General features: G+C 32.7%; 1 protein-coding gene across 1 annotated transcript in view; it reads left to right on the forward strand.

Moving 5' to 3' along the window:
• The window catches only part of LOC140626765 (uncharacterized), a 441,573-nt gene that overhangs the window by 89,787 nt on the left and 334,491 nt on the right, over positions 1–17,295 (forward strand). The gene's annotated exons all lie outside the window — the stretch shown is intronic.

A 17,295-nucleotide genomic window follows, 5' to 3' on the forward strand; every position in this document is an offset into this window, starting at 1 on the left:
TCTTGACTTTCATGTTTAAATTTCTTGGTAATATTTTGCCAAGCCTCCAAAATAAGTTTATTCCATAGAACAAGAATGAAAAATTATTAAGTTTCAGTATACTTAATTTTATGAGGTATTATCATGAGAAATCATTTAATATTCTGGCCAATTTTTAGGTCATATTTAATCCATTTAAAGTAGCCTTCCAAAAAATTGTTGGATACCCAGATTTTAGTTTTTAAATTTAATGTTTATCCTTTATCACAGAAAGTCTGATAGTGAATTAGAGCTAACATCATAATATTTTCACTGGTGTTTGAGTTCAATCCTATACCTGTACATATATCTGAAAAGTTTTAGTAATGATTATTAGTTGTTCTTTTGTTGTCATTATGGTACATTAGGATGTTTCTTATAGATGTATCTATAAGAAATTACATTTAAATAATTACAATGAAGTCTTAAATTTTTCAAATACTTAGTTAATTCAAACTTTTATAGTTGTCCAGTTGTGTTATTTGATAGTATAAAAAGTTGCCAAAGAAAATTTATCGTATACAATTCAGCAATAAGACAATTGCCAACACAGTCAGGAATAGCAATGGTAGTCTCTAATTATGTTTAGAATTGGAATTTACATACTAAAATTAGTTATAGATTATTCCCTGTGGTGTGAAACTGACTTGAGCATGACACTATTGGCTGACAACCAGACATTTCAATTGGGTTTGTGAATTTTGAGCATCTAAGATACTGGATTTTAGTTTTAGAAAGATTAGCTGCTCTGTTTCCAAGGACTTGATTCTTTGAAACTGAAATTTCCCCAAAAAAATCATGTGAAGGAAAATGTAGACATGCCTAATAAATTAGGTTGGTTGGTTTATTTTGGTGGTAGTAAGGTTTTTTTTTTTTTTTTTTGGTTTCCCTATTCGAAGACATACTGCTAAAATATAATCTCATTACATAAACTTGTTTCTTCTGTCACTTGAAGTTAAATTTATAATGTTAAAAGTAAAATAATAAATACATTGGTGAATGTCTTATAGATGTTTAAAACTGAAGTCTTTAAAATCTTTAAAAAACAATTACATTAATTGATAATTCAATGCATGAATTAATGGGTTATTTTCTTTTAAACTATAGAATTCTGATAACCTTCTTACAAATATACAACTTCCCTTACAGAGACAGTAGTTTACAATACTAGTTTGTGATATTTTTAAGTAATTTACTTTCTCCTGAAAATGTGTTGGTTAATCATGGATTACATTTGGCCTTACTTTACAGATCTTAAGGGAACTTTTTCTTTTCTTTTCTTTTCTTTTCTTTTCTTTTCTTTTCTTTCTTTTTTTTCTTTTCTTTTCTTTTTTTTTCTCCTTTTAGAAATAAGAGAAGGGGCAGAGGGAGAAGGAGAGAAAGAACCTTAAGCAGGCTCTATGCTCTGCTTGGAGCCCAAGGTGGGACTCAATCTCACAACTCTAAACTCATGACCTAAGCCTAAATCAAAAGTCTTGTGCTTAATTGACTGAACCACCTAGACACCTCTTAAAGGGACTTTTTCTTAACCAAAGTAAGTAACTAGCCAGATAATATTGTCTTTGCTAAAAGCCAAATGTTTGGGGATGCCTGGGTAGCTCAGTGGTTGAGCATTTGCCTTTGGCTCAGGGCATGATCCTGGAGTCCTAATCGAGTCCCACATCAGGCTCCCCTCAGGGAGCCTGCTTCTCCTTCTGCCTATGGCTCTGCCTCTCTCTCTCTCTCTCTCATGAATAAATAAATAAAATCTTTAAAAAAAATGTTTGTGTTGCCCTAGATTCATATGTTAAAAACTAATGCCCCATGTAATGATATTTGGAGGTGGGACTTTGAGAAGTCATGAGGGTGGAAATCTCATGGATGAGATTTGTGTACTTCTAAAAGAAACTCCAGAGAGCTCCCTTGCTTCTTCTGCCATGTGGGGATACAGCAAGAATACAGCCATTTATGAACCGGAGTGTGGCCCTCACCATACACTGACTCTATGGGCAACTTGATTTTTGACTTCCAGTCTCCAGTACTATAAGATATAATTGTTGTTATTTAATCCATACAGTCTATGGTATTTTGTTATGGTAACCCACATGGACTAAAACAGATACTGGTTCTAAGAAGTGGAATACTTCTGTAAACAATAACTAGAGATCAAGAGGCAGCATTGGGCCTAGAGAAAGGATAGAACCTAGAAGAGTTTCGTAGTTATGCTAGAAAAAGCCTATATTGCCATGGACCTACACCTTTAAAGGCAATCCTGGTGACAGCTTCTTCAAGCCTCAAACGTGGAGAATATTTATGTAATCCTGAATAGAGTATTGGTACAAATAAGAGCAGTAAAGGCCATTCCAGTGAGGTCTCAGACGAAAATGTTGAACATATTATTGGAAAGTGAAGGCAAGGCAAACTTTGTCATAGAGCATCAGAGACTTTATTTGTGTTTGCCTTTTATTACTTTGTGGAAGGTAGAACTTGTGGGTAATTAGGTTGGCTATTTGAAGCTATTTTTAAGCAAAATGTTGAAGGTTGGCTTGTTTCCTTCTGATTGCTTATAGTAAACTATGCGAAGAGAGAAGTGACTTAAGGATTGAATTGTTAAGAAAAAAAGGAAGTAGAACTTAAAATTGGGGGAAATTCTCAATCTATCCATATTGCAAAATATGAGAACACTAAGGGTGTGGCCAGTTGACCATTTGATAAGAAGATTTGTACTCATACAAAGTCAGCCATCTCCATAGAAACCAGGAGCTATTGTTTAAGACCATGGAAGAACGATGCCAAAGGCATTTCAGAGATCATCAGGGCTGCCTCACCGATCACAGGCCCAGAATGCAAGGGCCTGGGAAACAATGCAGTTTCAAAGGAGGAGCCATGCTTCTGGGATCCAGCAGCACACTTCCCTGCATGATGCCAGTTGCCACTTATCTTTGCACGCTCCCTTCACTCTCTGGCACCAGGCTCCTCCACTGTCCCAGGTATGGTTTTGGTAAGCCCTAGTGCAGTAATGGCCTCCCCTCAGGAGTGCACAGCAAGCAATTCAGCATCATCCTTCAGCCACAATCATCACCAGAGAGCAGAGTGTAAAAGTCCAAGGCTCATGTCTGCCTCCACCTGGATTTCAAAAGATGAGGCCACCTGTCAGACTGGGGAGAGCCAGGCAGAAAGCCATGATAGGGCTGTCCCCCGGAGGCGTGGGAGTGACCCTGCAACCCCAGAGGGTCATGAAGACAGAGCTTTGAGCTAAAGAGAGTCACTTTTGAGATTTGAGGTTCATTATTTTCCCCATTAGATTTGAAACTTACCTTTACCTCTTTCTTCTTTCTTCTTTCTCCCTTTTGAGATGGAAATGTTTCTCTTATGTATGTCCTACCATTGTATTTTGGAAGCATGTAATGTATTTGGCTTTACAAGATTCACATCTGAAAAGCAATTTTTTTTTTTTTTTTTTTTTTTTTTTTTTGCCTCAGGATGAGTCATACATACAGTCTTGCCTGTGTCTGATTTTGGTGAAATTTCATACTTTAGACTTTGAGTTGCTGTTGAAATAACTTAAGACTTTTGGGGCTGTTCAGATGGAATAAATTTATTTTGCATGTGACGAGAACATGAATTTTGGAGACCAGGGCAGAATTCTGGAGACTGTGACCCCTCAAAATTCATATGTTGAAACCTAATCCCCAGTGTGATGGTATTTGGAGGTAGGATTCTTGGGAGGTGATCAGATCATGACAGCAGAATCTTCATAAAGGAAATTAGTGCTCTTATAAAAGACCCCAGAGAACTCTCTTGCCCTTCTGCTACCTGAAGACACCTGGAGAAGAAAGCCATTTCTGAACCAGAAAGCAGACCCTTCCTGGATATGAATCTTTTTTTTTTTTTTTTCCTGGATACGAATCTGCCTGCATCTTGATCTTGGACTTTCCGCCTTCAGAATTGTAAGATATAAGTGTTTGCTGTTTAAGCCACCCAATAGATAATATTTTTCTTATAGCATCCCTAATAGACTTACACTATCACTCATTCCTCTCATCAGTTCACTTAAAAGCAACACAGAACATCAGTACTTCCTCCTTCACCACGGTCCCAAAGCATAAACCTATTCTACCTTTATTTTCTATTAAGAAAATACAACAAAAATAAATAATTGCATGTAAAAAATTTTAGAAATACAAAATATGGCACTTAAAAACATAACCAAATTAGCATTTAACCTGTAATCAACTTAACCAATTTTTAGATCTTTACTTTTTCCATCAGAATATTTTTGCTTCTTTTCATTTTCTTTCATTGTTTCTGTTTCTGACTCTCTCTCCCTCTCTCACTTTGAATTTCCTTCTCTCTCCAGTTATCTTCATTCATTATTACTGGAAAAAAATGATAAGACAATAAGAAACTGTACACTTAAAAATCTGCGATTGTGGTTTTATTGTACAAGTTTATACCAATCTTTTGTTTTTATAGGTGGATTGCTTTATTTATTTAGGTGTTTAGGCAAAAACATAAGTAAGAAAGAGATTGTTGCTGTAAAGGGAGTAATGAGGAATATGTTCTATCTGGAAAAATCTGTATCAAGTTTCCTGACTAAGAAATTTCACAAAATTTAATAATAAATGAATAGTCTCTGGGTTATATTGAGAAAAACTCATTTGAGAGTTATCAGAATTACCTTTTGACCACAAAATGTTAGGAAAAAAGTTATAAATCATAGAAGTCAGCATTATTGGATCTGTAAGAAATTGTATTAAATCAAGGTTATATATATTAAACATAAAGTATATCCATAACTTATTTATTACAAACCATACATTTCTATTTGTTCACATCAGTGAAATATAGATGAGATGGTGAAATGAATTAATTATGAATCACTTCCTATTGAATGAATGCTAATGTTATAGTTATTGATTTTTTTCCATGATTTTTCCCCTCAAATTCTAGAGAAAATGTCCTTCAATTTCACTTTAGCCTTGTTATTACAGTCTATGAATGTATATTTGCATTATTGGGTATTCCAGCCAATTAGACCCTTTATAAGTATACTCTGAATATGTATTTTTACCTTTAGCTCTGAAGACCTATTTTTTTTTTTCTTTTTAAAGTAAAGCTTGGGACTCCTGTTTAGCTCAGTCGGTTGAGTATCTGACTCTTGATTTTAGCTCAAGTCATGATCTCAGAGTGGTGGGACTCAGCCTTGTGTTGGGCTCCACACTCAGTGCAGAGTCCACTTATTCCTCTCCCTCAAAGATCACAGGATGTAGAAAGAAAAATCACACTATGTGAAATCTAATACCCTCATTTGTCAATCATTTCTGTAGAACATAAAATTATATGGCTCAACATTTCCAGTCTTCCTAAACTGTGTTTAAATCCTGATATCACACTGTATTAAAAATGCTTACTTGGAGTAAGCTATCCCAAGCTATTTAAGTTTCCAATACATCACATAGCTTGTAGAAGAGCCCCATAGGCTGCTGTGAGAATTAAATTAGGTAATTCATATACAGCTCCTTACATTTACAATAACAAAATACAAATAATGCTAACCACTGTTACTTATGTTTAGGTCATTATTTTTATTATGCCTTTGCTGTTACTTGTGTTTTATCTCTGACATTGGAAAAAATAGTACTATATTAACTTAAAAATACCTCAGAATTGGGAGACCTAGGTCACACAGTTAAACATCTTACTCTTGGTCTCAGCTCAGATCTTGATCTCAGGGTCATGAATTCAAGCCTCACATTGAAAAAAGCCCTTACTGAAAACTAACTAACTAACTAACTAACTAACTAACTAACTAACTAACTAACTTCTCTATCTATTTGGCCAGAGAATGGTGTAAGGAGGAAACTGTGCCTAGAAAGGACTTTCAGACCTTTCTGCCCTTGAAAAGTATGATATTTAAATCCATATTTCAAATAAGAAATTTTATTTAATGTCACAAAAACACCATTTTTATTTTTCCATATCAACTTCCTGTTGATCTACTATAAGTGAAACTTTGGAAACTTGGATTTATCTATAAATTATAGGATGTTAGGCCCTCCTCTTTAACTTAGAATGACTATATTAACATGATTAATATTGTAATGCCTTAGGCAAACATCATCACTCTCTTCTTTTCCATTGACTCTAAAATTTATTGATCCACAGTGACCAAAACTGACTACACATTATTACTCTCTTTGTAATATTTTCCACTAGGATGGAAACCATATTGAGTAACCTTCCATACTTATAAACTTCTCAAACCCATACCAAGTGAAAATGGCTAATTAATTCCATAAAACATAACAATGTGTTTTACAACCAGAGGACAACTCTAACACTGAATAAAAATCATGAGGACAATATAGAATAATTCACACAATCAAGAAATACCTGAGTCAAAACACATGTAAATTAGCTTATAAATAGGCTCACACAAATAAACACTTCTTTTACTTAGACAACTTAAGTCTATACTTCTATTTCAAAATCATATTCTATCACAAATATGAGTTGCAAATACTCCAATAAACTTGCCCTAGGAATTTTGAGATATTCTATTGTACTCTGATTTGAATGAAAAAAATTTCATGTAAAACCAAGCAAAAGCTTATGATGGATTAACTGACCTTTAAACCACACATACATAAGCTTTTAGTTAAAATGATTCTCAACCTGGAATATCATCCTGGGTATGTATGAATATTCATTTTCACAGATAATAAGGATTCAAATCTTCAATGTAAATTCAGATCAGATAATTCAGATCTGATGCATGTAAGCTGAATTTATTAGGTAATTACATTTTCATTCAGTTATATACTTTAGTGAAAACATCTAATTATGCTTTTATAGCATCAATATGGTTTGGTCATTTATACATTTTTTCACTATATGTATATGATATGATATACATACTTATATCCGTATTACACATTACATTATTCACATCTAGTAGATATATTTATAGGTAAATATAGAAATAAAATATATAACATCATTACATATCTATATTTATCTTAAACATTCTGTAATATACATATCTGTATTATATATAAATTAAAACATGTAATTGATGTCTGACATATATATATATATAGAGAGAGAGAGAGAGAGAGAGACAAAGACAGAGGTAGAGTATTTAATATTGTCTAAGGTAAAGATAGTTCAGATAAACTCTATTCCCACCCTTACTGCATTAGGTGGTTATAATTTAAAATAGACTTTGGGGATCCCTGGGTGGCTCAGCGGTCTAGCACCTGCCTTTGGCCCAGGGTGCGATCCTGGAGTCCCAGGATCGAGTCCCGCATCAGGCTCCTGCATGGAGCCTGCTTCTCCCTCTGCCTGTGTCTCTGCCTCTCTCCCTCCCCCCTGCCCCCGTCTCTCATGAATAAATAAAATCTTAAAAAAATAAAAAATAAAATAAATAAAATAGACTTTTTTAAACTTAACACTTTTTACAAATTAATCATTTAACCTAAAATTAATTTCTTTGGAAAATTAATTATTACTATTGCTTTAAGAAATAGTTGGAGAATCATTGTAAGGACTTAAAGAGGTATCAATAATTTCTTCCCCCCCAAAAAAAGAAATAAAACATTTTATGGGCAAAAATCAATACTACTTCCAAGGTCTAGATTATTTCCATGCTCTATAAACTCTGAGCATACCATAATAGAGAAGATTAATAAAAAGTTTTTAATTAGTCTACTTTTCATAAAACATCATAAGCAAAATTAAGCAATATACAGTAAACTCTGAATCAGCATTTATAAAGTAATGGACAGAAAAAAATGTATTAATATGCAAAAAAGTCCTATTAACCACTTTAAACAGTTAAGGGATAACTATATGAGGTTTAGATTGAATTTATAAAAGAATATGCCCAGAGGGAAATCATATAAAAGTTATAATAAGAGATAAAATATCTGAAAAAATAAAATTACAGCTTGACATCTTATTTGTATTATCATATAAACATTTAAAATTTAGTATCCAAATAATAGTGTGAAGAAATAACTACCCTTACATTACTCTAGTTCTAAGTTATTACATGTTTTTTAGACAATTGTCAATGTTTGTCAAAAGTCTTCAACTAATCTGATACTGTAATTCTATTTCTTAGAATATATTTCAAAGGCATAATTTAAGAGAAATGTTGAAATGTACATATGAAGATGATACTGCAGTATTAATCATATAAGTAAATATATAATACCTAAATTTCTAATAATTATATATTGATCACAATGATGATAGCAGCTAACATTTATTATATACTTATTATAGACTAGCAATAAATATTTTCTCATGTAAGCATAATAGCCTCATTTCATGCAGTTATTTTAAAGAATCTGAGAGAGGTACTTGGGTGGCCTGGTTGGTTGAGAGTCTGACTCTTGATCTGGGGTCAGGTCCTGATCTTGGGGTAGTGGGATCAAGCCCCAAATCAGGCTCTGTGCTCAGCAGGGAGTCTGCTTCTTTCCCTCTCCCTTTCCTTCTACCCATCACCCTGCTCACACTTTCTTTCCCTTGCTCTCTAAAATTAATAAATAAATCTTTAAATAAGAACCTGAAAATCAGAAAGCTAAAATAATTTGCTATGTAATATATAATAGAAAAGCCACAAGTATGTAATTGAACCCCAAATTTCTTTATCTCTCATTAACCATTTTTATTTCATCAAAACAAAATACTAATTAATACATTGATTAGATACTTTCTGATAATTATATGTGATATCATACAATGCAACCTTTAAGGTAAAGATGATTATAATAATCTGAGAAAATTCTGGTAGTATATTATTCTTAAAACTTACAAAAAATCTTGAATATATTGCATAACTTTGTATAATCTGTTTTTTAATTTATGGCAACATTATAATGCATATGTGTCCATTTTGTGTGTATGTGTATGCAGGTAGAGAGAGAGAGAGAGTTTTCAGTGAATTAAAATCAGCACATCTCTGCTCTTTGTGGAACTTACATTCTTATGGGGAAAGTAGACATTCATAGAAACTAATATATTTAGTATATTCATTTTTACATTCAGTTGAGTGACTTAGTTGTATAAGTGACAGAAATAAAACAAAATAATGAGAAAAGAGTGTCCTAGGGAGCTGGCATTTATGTAGAGTGGTCACTAAAGAAAGACCTTTTGGATAGCAGCTGCTCAGGATGATTATGGTGGTCTGGGTGAAAATGGTAGTCAGAAAAGGCCTTTGTGATAAAGGGTGATTTGTGAATTTGAAGAAGTGAAATAGTGTCATAAGATTATCTGGGGAAGATCATCCCAGGAAGAAGAAATAAGTTCAGAGGCTCTGTGATTGAAGTCTGATTGATGTGTTCAAACACTGGCAAGAGGCAATAGCACCTGGAGGGTAGGCAATGGAAGAACAAAACAGAAGCTCTACATAGAGTTAGGTCATGTAGGGCTTTGTGGGTCATTTGTGTGAATGTAGAATCTACTTTGAAATAAGATGCCTTTGATGGGTCTTGAGCAAAAAGTGTGATGTTCTGTGATATCTGAGATATATATATATATATTGAGATATATATTGATATATATATATATATATATATCAGATTTTTTTTGAATCTTAAATTATTATTATTTCTTCCTGTCGCTTACACCCAAGGTGGGGGCAGAGAAGAGGAGGGAAGAGAGGGCAGAATCGCTTCTCCCCCTAAGGCACTGAGTGGAGAAGCCACAAGGGGAGAGGGGGAGGTCACATTGTCCTCACTCTGTGGGGCTAGGCCCCTGGTCTCCCCAGCCCCAGGCTCCCCCAGCCCCTGAAATGCTAAGATGAAGCCCAGAGCAACCGGACCTCCCCCAAACCCAATATATTACATCCTCATTTTTTAAATAGATACAGGGACTTCTTCTATACATAATATATATATAGTCTTGGTTCTCAATATTTAAATCAATCATGATATTAATAATTAGTTTGTACCAAAAACCATCTAATATTCATGCTAAAGTATTTTATGAAATAAAATTACATAAACTTTGAAAGTAGAATTAACTTTACTAATTTCACAGATGAACTCAGATTTGTGAGTAAACAGAATAAATTGTATCTCTTTAATTAGTTTTTCCCACTTTACAAGTTATGTGTATCTGGTTGTAAATTCCCCCTTAGCATTATAAATATACAATGAATACTCATCAATACAGCTTCAGACTATAAATATGAAATGCCTTATATCTAAAATTATTATGACTCAAACATGAAGAAACATGGATTGAGATAAAAACAACAATTTCAATAATCTGTCTTTTTTTTTTTAAGTTTTACTTTTTACCATCAACAGTGAATTACTCACTTAGTATTTTTTTTTCAGTGTGGATTTTTGTTGTTTTTGAGGGTCATTAATTAATATATTTCTTCATATTTTTTATGTTTACTTAATAAGGTTTAAGTTTTGGGGCACCTGGGTGGCTCAATCTGTTAAGCATCTAACTCTTGGTTTTCACTCAGCTCACAACCTCAGAGTCATGGAATCAAGCCCCACATGGGGCTCTGCATCAGTGAGGAGGCTGCTGGAGATCCTCTCTTCCTTTCCATATCCCTCTACTCTTCTCTCCACTTGTACTCCCCCCCTCCCTCAAATAAAATAAATGAATCTTTTTAAAAACTTAAAAAAAAAGTTTTAAGTTTTAAAATAAGACTTTCTTTCTTAGAGAAGTTTCAGTTTTAGAGATACATTGAGTGGTAAGTTCAGAAAGTTTTCAGGGACTCCTAACCCCCTACACATAGTTTCTCCTGTTAATGGTTTCTTGCATTAGTATCATATACTTGTAATATACATATTACAGTTGATAAGCCAATATAGATACATTGTTTTAACCAAAGTCTATAGGTTTCATTAAGGTACTCTTTTTTTGTTGTATCTTCTGTGGGTTTTGAAAAATACATAATGGCATGTATCCAGTATTTCAGTACCATACTGAATAGTTTCACTAAAAATATCTTTGCTCCACCTATTCATCCCTCTCTTTTTCTTTTTCTGTCTCTTCTCTGTTCGCACACCACTAATCTTTTTTTTTAAGTCACTGTCTTTTTATTGTCATCATAATTTTGCCTTTTCCAGAAGATCATAGAGTTAGAATCATATAGTGTGAGTCTTATCTAGTTGGCTTCTTTCACTTAGTAATATGTGCTGAAGTTTCCTTCATTTCTTTTCATGGCTTAATAGCTCATTTCTTTTTTTTTTTTTAATCACTGAATAATATCTCATTATATGGATGTACCACAGTGTGTTTATCCATTTACCTATTGACGGGCATAGTGATTGCTTGCAGGTTTTGTACAAGATTTGTGGATATTAAGTTTTCAACTCCTTTGAGTAAATGCCAGGGAATGCAATTGCTTAATAATTTTTTTAAGATGATATTTGGTTTTGTAAGAAACAACCAAATTGTCTTCCATATTGATCATACCATTTGCATTCCTACCAGCAATTAATGAGAACTCCTTTTCTCCACATCATCTTCACTGACTTGTGTAATTTTAAATTAAACACTAACAAGTGTTTTAAATTAAATTAGCTATTCTAGCTGATGTATACTGGTTGCTCATTGTTGTTTTAATATACCGTTATCGAGTGACATATTATTTATCATATTTTTTTATTTTTTTAAATTTTTAGTTATTTATGATAGTCACAGAGAGAGAGAGAGAGGGGCAGACACATAGGCAGAGGGAGAAGCAGGCTCCATGCACCGGGAGCCCGATGTGGGATTCGATCCTGAGTCTCCAGGATCGCGCCCTGGGCCAAAGGCAGGCGCTAAACCGCTGCGCCACCGAGGGATCCCAATTTATCATATTTTTAAAAGCCTACTTTAGTGATTTAGACCTCCACCAGAATGTCCCTATTTATTCTTGTAGGGAGAAGAAGTTAATCAAGAAACAAGAAAATAATTAGGGTAAGGTGATGCTAGAGCTTCTACTGTAGCATAATATCTAACCCTTTATACTATGTGATGTAACCTAAATAGTGACAAATCCTATAAAGAAATTATGTCTGGGATAAAAAAAAAAGGAAAATGGATCTGTGGGTGAGTCTTTAGTTCAAAAGAAAGAGACTGTGATAGTGATATGGACTAGTGTTAGTTGTAGAGCTGATAAATAATGTTTATAATTTGAAAGATTGGCTTAGTATGTGGTATGATAAAGAGATAAAACGAGAACTAATCTCAGGTTTTTGGCCTGAGCACATGGATACATAGTGTTACTCTTTCCTGAGGTGAGAAAGATGATATAAGGATGGCCTAAAGCTGAAAGCAAGAATTTTTTTTTTTTTTTTTGCAGTATGTTAAGGTTTTGTAAAGACTAAAAATTCAGTATAAAGTAACAAAAAATACTCATAAATGTAATAATTATTTCTCATTTTTCTCATACAATCCACCACTATTACTAGAGTAACAAGATTAGAACACAGTTTCACTGTAGAAATTCTAATTATTTAACTGCTTAGAAAGACCAAGGAATTTAAAACTGTTTCCTTGTCTACTTATTCACATTCATTGCCAAGAGTGGTTTAATATCCAGATGCTTGAAAAGAGAAAAAAGAAAAAGAAAAAAAAATTCTCCAGTGTATCTGAGACCTGAAGATGCAGCAACATATTTTCATCTTTGCATTTCAAACTAGTCTCTTATAAAGCCTCATTCACACTGTTTAAACATAGATATCTCTTCAGTTAAAACTTTTGCTGTACTGTATTTAGCATAGTTATATATTTTCTGCCCACATTTAATTCCACTCTGTCTCTAATTTACATTTTAACAAGATCATTCTGGCAATTGCTGCTGGATAATACATTGGAGTTCCAAGAGTGAAGGCATAGACTCACACCTGAGGCTGTCGGAGTGGTTGAGAGGGAAATATCAGAAAATAGTTCAATTTAATGATGACACTGCAGAGGTGGAGAATTTCAATACAGTTAGTGATCATTTGGGTGTGGGTGGTAAAGACAGAAAGGAATTAAGGTGGATGACTCCATATTTTTGAACTCGAAAAACAGAATAGATGAGAGAAAACTTTATAGATACATTAAATTTAAAGAATCTCTACAAATGGAACTTAATTGCTCATTTGGCATTTCACATTTCAAAGGACACACTGAAAGGGGATTTGAAAAGAAAACAGCAAACATCTTGAATCTTGATTGGCTTGAAAAATATTTTTATGGATTATTTCTTTCTATTTTCATTTATTTCTGTAAATGTCTTTTGGAAGAAATAAACATGTTTCATAGGTATCTGTATTATTCATAGCTTTTGGATTTCTTAAAAAAATTCTTTATTGAGAGATTTTAATATTATATGCATTCTTTTTTGCCATTGTAACAGATTTTACTTATTTTTACTTTTAAATTAGCTTATATTCATTTTATATGTGTGAAAGGATAATCAATTTTGTCTTTAAAATGATTGTTACTTGTGTGAGAACTCAATTAGTGATATAGATTTTAATGGATCATTGTCTTATAAATATTGGGACATCTACAAGCTATATCACATATCCAGCTGGTTTTCTGGTGATAAGACCTGATGAGTTTTACAGATAATTTAAGTGGTCACATATAAATTCAAATGAACTTGTTTCAGAGGCAGGTATTTCTGATGTGTCTATATAAAAATTACAGATTCGTAATGTTTTAAAGAAATGTAACTTTAAATATATACTGAAATATATACAGCATAGATATATATTGGAAAAGCTGCAATAATGAATTAGTGATATGTATCTTAATTTCTTTCATTTTTAATTATTTGATTAATAGAAAAAATGATGAATATTATTTTCTTCTTTATCATTCCAAATGTAATTCCTAACCACATGCCATTTTCTGAATGAATATTGCTTTTAATCAACTTTGCTAAGAAAAATGCTATATTTAAAGCATACTTTTAAATGGAGAATATATATAAACACACTTATATATTCATATATATATGTAAATTCTAGAGCATTTGGGATAAATATATCCCACAGTATGTATAACATTTCAATTTTGTATATTATACTGTTATATTATCAGTAATAATATAGTCACTTTTCTCAAGTGTAGTTTCTTTTGGACAGTTTCAAGTAACCTTTATTTTTTCCTTCTCCCTGAGAAAAGCAACCCGGAAAGGAAATAAGTGTAATGCCCAATTTATTTAGATTCCTTCTGAGTATTCTCAGTAGGCTGGCCTACATTTTCTAGGCCTACATTTTCCTTCCAAAGTCTGGCTCTACTGAAAGACTTATTCAGGACTGGATTTCTCCACTTGTTTATTTTTTTATTTTTATTTTTTTTAAATTTTTATTTATTTATGATAGTCACACAGAGAGAGAGAGAGAGAGAGAGAGAGAGAGAGGCAGAGACACAGGCAGAGGGAGAAACAGGCTCCATGCACCGGGAGCCCGACGTGGGATTCGATCCCGGGTCTCCAGGATCGCGCCCTGGGCCAAAGGCAGGCGCCAAACCGCTGCGCCACCCAGGGATCCCTCCACTTGTTTATTTTATTTATTTATACGTTTGGTATTTATTCACGAGTTTACCTTGGTATTCTTTTTTTAATTTATTTTTAATTTTTTAAATTTATTTTATTTTATTTTATTTTATTTTATTTTATTTTATTTTATATATATTTTTACCTTGGTATTCTTGAAGTCATAACAATTAAGTGGTTGTCCAGTGCAACCATATACATGGTGATCTTTGCTTTCTTCTTCAGAGAATATCGATTGAAGAGTTTTACTGTATGTGAACGAAACTTCCTCTCAGAGATATAACTATAAAATGTCTATAAGTCACTATTAAAAACTGCCCAATGCCTTTTTATATTCTATGCAATAAATGTACAAACATTATAGGTAAAACTTTTTTATAGCAGTAACATTTACAATGGTGAAAGATTGGAAACAACTTCTACGGAATCTTGTGACTAAATTTTCACATAACTGTGGCTTTATTGTTACCTTGTAAATTACTAAGACATAATGTGTAGTTCAACACATTTCAATTTTGTTTTTTTTCCCCATAAGAAATAAACTTAGTAGCTTTATTTTCCGTCAATTGCACTAAATATAATTAGTCTTAAATAATATAATTACAAAGCTTTCTTTTCAATCAGACCTTTATAAACTTGCACCAAAAAGTGCCTGTGATTCTGTGTACAATATCTAAAGTGTCATTATGACCTAAAAGCTTTGTGCCTTTTATGTACTTTAGCTTGAAACGTTTACTGCTACTATTACATTTTGCAATTACAGTGAAGTGAGGCAGAAAATAGCAGTTCAAAAAATGTATTCAAGTAATGAAGTTTGAACCATTAGTTTCAAGGCTGTTGTTATTTTAGTAAATATTTAATCTTCCTAGCAGCATGGGTTCCTAATTGATCTTTAAGTATTATTGTTCCTGGACATTTCTAATCGACTTCTAATTGCTATATTAAAGCAGTTAGCAAATAAAGTGTAATGGATGGTGGAGACTTTTACAGTACAGTAAATCAACAGAATATCATAAAATTTAGAATTTATTTTTATCATTAAAATTTGAAATGGAATACACTAACATTCACATATATGCTCATTTGTCTTATTTAGAAGAGTTCTACCAATCTAAAGAGAAGTGTGGGTAATATGTTCCATTTATGTCAAATTAAATGTCACATGTCTAGTAAATTTTAAGGTGATTTAAAATCTCTTAATAGCTCTTTATCTGTATCTATTTGATAGCAGGGAAACACTTTATTAGGAATTTTTTGAGCATTTCATAATATGCAAAATACTGTAAACTAAAGAAATATAACACAAAGTCTTCCAAGTATTGCTTATAATCACATGGACACATGGAGGCGACTCTTATGTTAAGATCCATTTCTACTTTTCTGTACACACTTTCCTGTACTAGTTGTTTAACCATCTGTTACTTTCCACTGTATGCAGTGGTTATAGTTACTAACACTCTTAAAACATGATACCATCTTCCAGAGAGTTTCTAACTATTGTGGTATTATAGAATTTTTTTTATTTGGTCTATCCTGGGTACAGTTTTTTCATTTTTTGTTTCTTTAATAAATAAACACGTTATAGACATGTCAATTTAGCGATACCTCTGTCTTTTTTTTAATGCAGTTATCAGAAAGGAAGTGTTTTGTTTTGTTTTTCCTAGGGTTATAATTTGTAAATATAGAGTGGCCAGAACCTAGTTTGATCCCATATATAAAATACCACTTGAGAACAAGCATAATACAGAAGGAAGAAGATCTGAGGTCACAAGTTAGAGATAAAAGGTCCTGGTGATTTGGTTTGAGCTCTTGTACTCAGCTCTACTTCCCAGTTTCATGAATGAATTCCTGTGTTGGCTTATTTTTTAAAAATAATTTATGTTATATTTTTGTCACATAAACCAGGAAGACTATTTAATGAAATAAATAAATTGACAATGGTGCTAGATTGTTGGCAGTGACTCATGTAATTTTCTAAAGTACATTGTGTTGCGAGTAGGAAGGCAGAAGACTGTTTTCCTAGTTAGAAAGTTAGAAATCCTAATTAAGCAATAACAAAATACGTGGCTATTGAAAACTTTGTTGTTTCTTCTTGCTTAGATCACACAATTATTAATACTAAAGGCTGTGATGATACCTGAGAAAATATCAAAATGTCAGGGGAACTCCTTAAGAAACATAAAAAAGAGACTAACAATTGTCCTGGCACATTTGAAAGGAGAAACAGATTCTGCCCTTTAAAAGAAGACTTTATGCCTAAAGTTAGTGAACCACGGTGTTTGAGAGAGAGGCTCATGTACCTTCTAGGGTTGAAAAGTGGAATTCAAAAAAAAAAAAAAAGTGGAATTCTCTTTCCCAAATTCAAAATTATAAAAGTAAGGGAGCTAGAAACAATAGGCAATGTGACTAAGATCCGTTTTAGCTATTTTTCTCAGCCAATGCAAAACTCCACTGTAAAGAGTGAGTCACTGATCTGTATTCTATGTCTATGAATTTGCTTTTTTTCAGATCTTCCTGTAAGCGAGATTATATGGTATTTGTCATTGTCTGATGAAATGAGTGAGAGGGGGTCCAGAGGTACCAACTTCCAGTTATAAGATAAATAAGTTTTGGGATGTATGTACAACATGGTGATTACATTTAACAATACTGTATTGTATATTTGAAAGTTCTAGTAGGTACTAACAGTTCTCTTCACGAGAAAAAAAAAAAAAGTATGTGAGGTGATGGGCGTCCACTAAACTTATTGTGGTAAGTAGTAAAGACATATATATATATATATATAT

Source organism: Canis lupus, chromosome 38 (assembly GCF_048164855.1).
Source record: "Canis lupus baileyi chromosome 38, mCanLup2.hap1, whole genome shotgun sequence".
Taxonomy (NCBI): domain Eukaryota; kingdom Metazoa; phylum Chordata; class Mammalia; order Carnivora; family Canidae; genus Canis; species Canis lupus.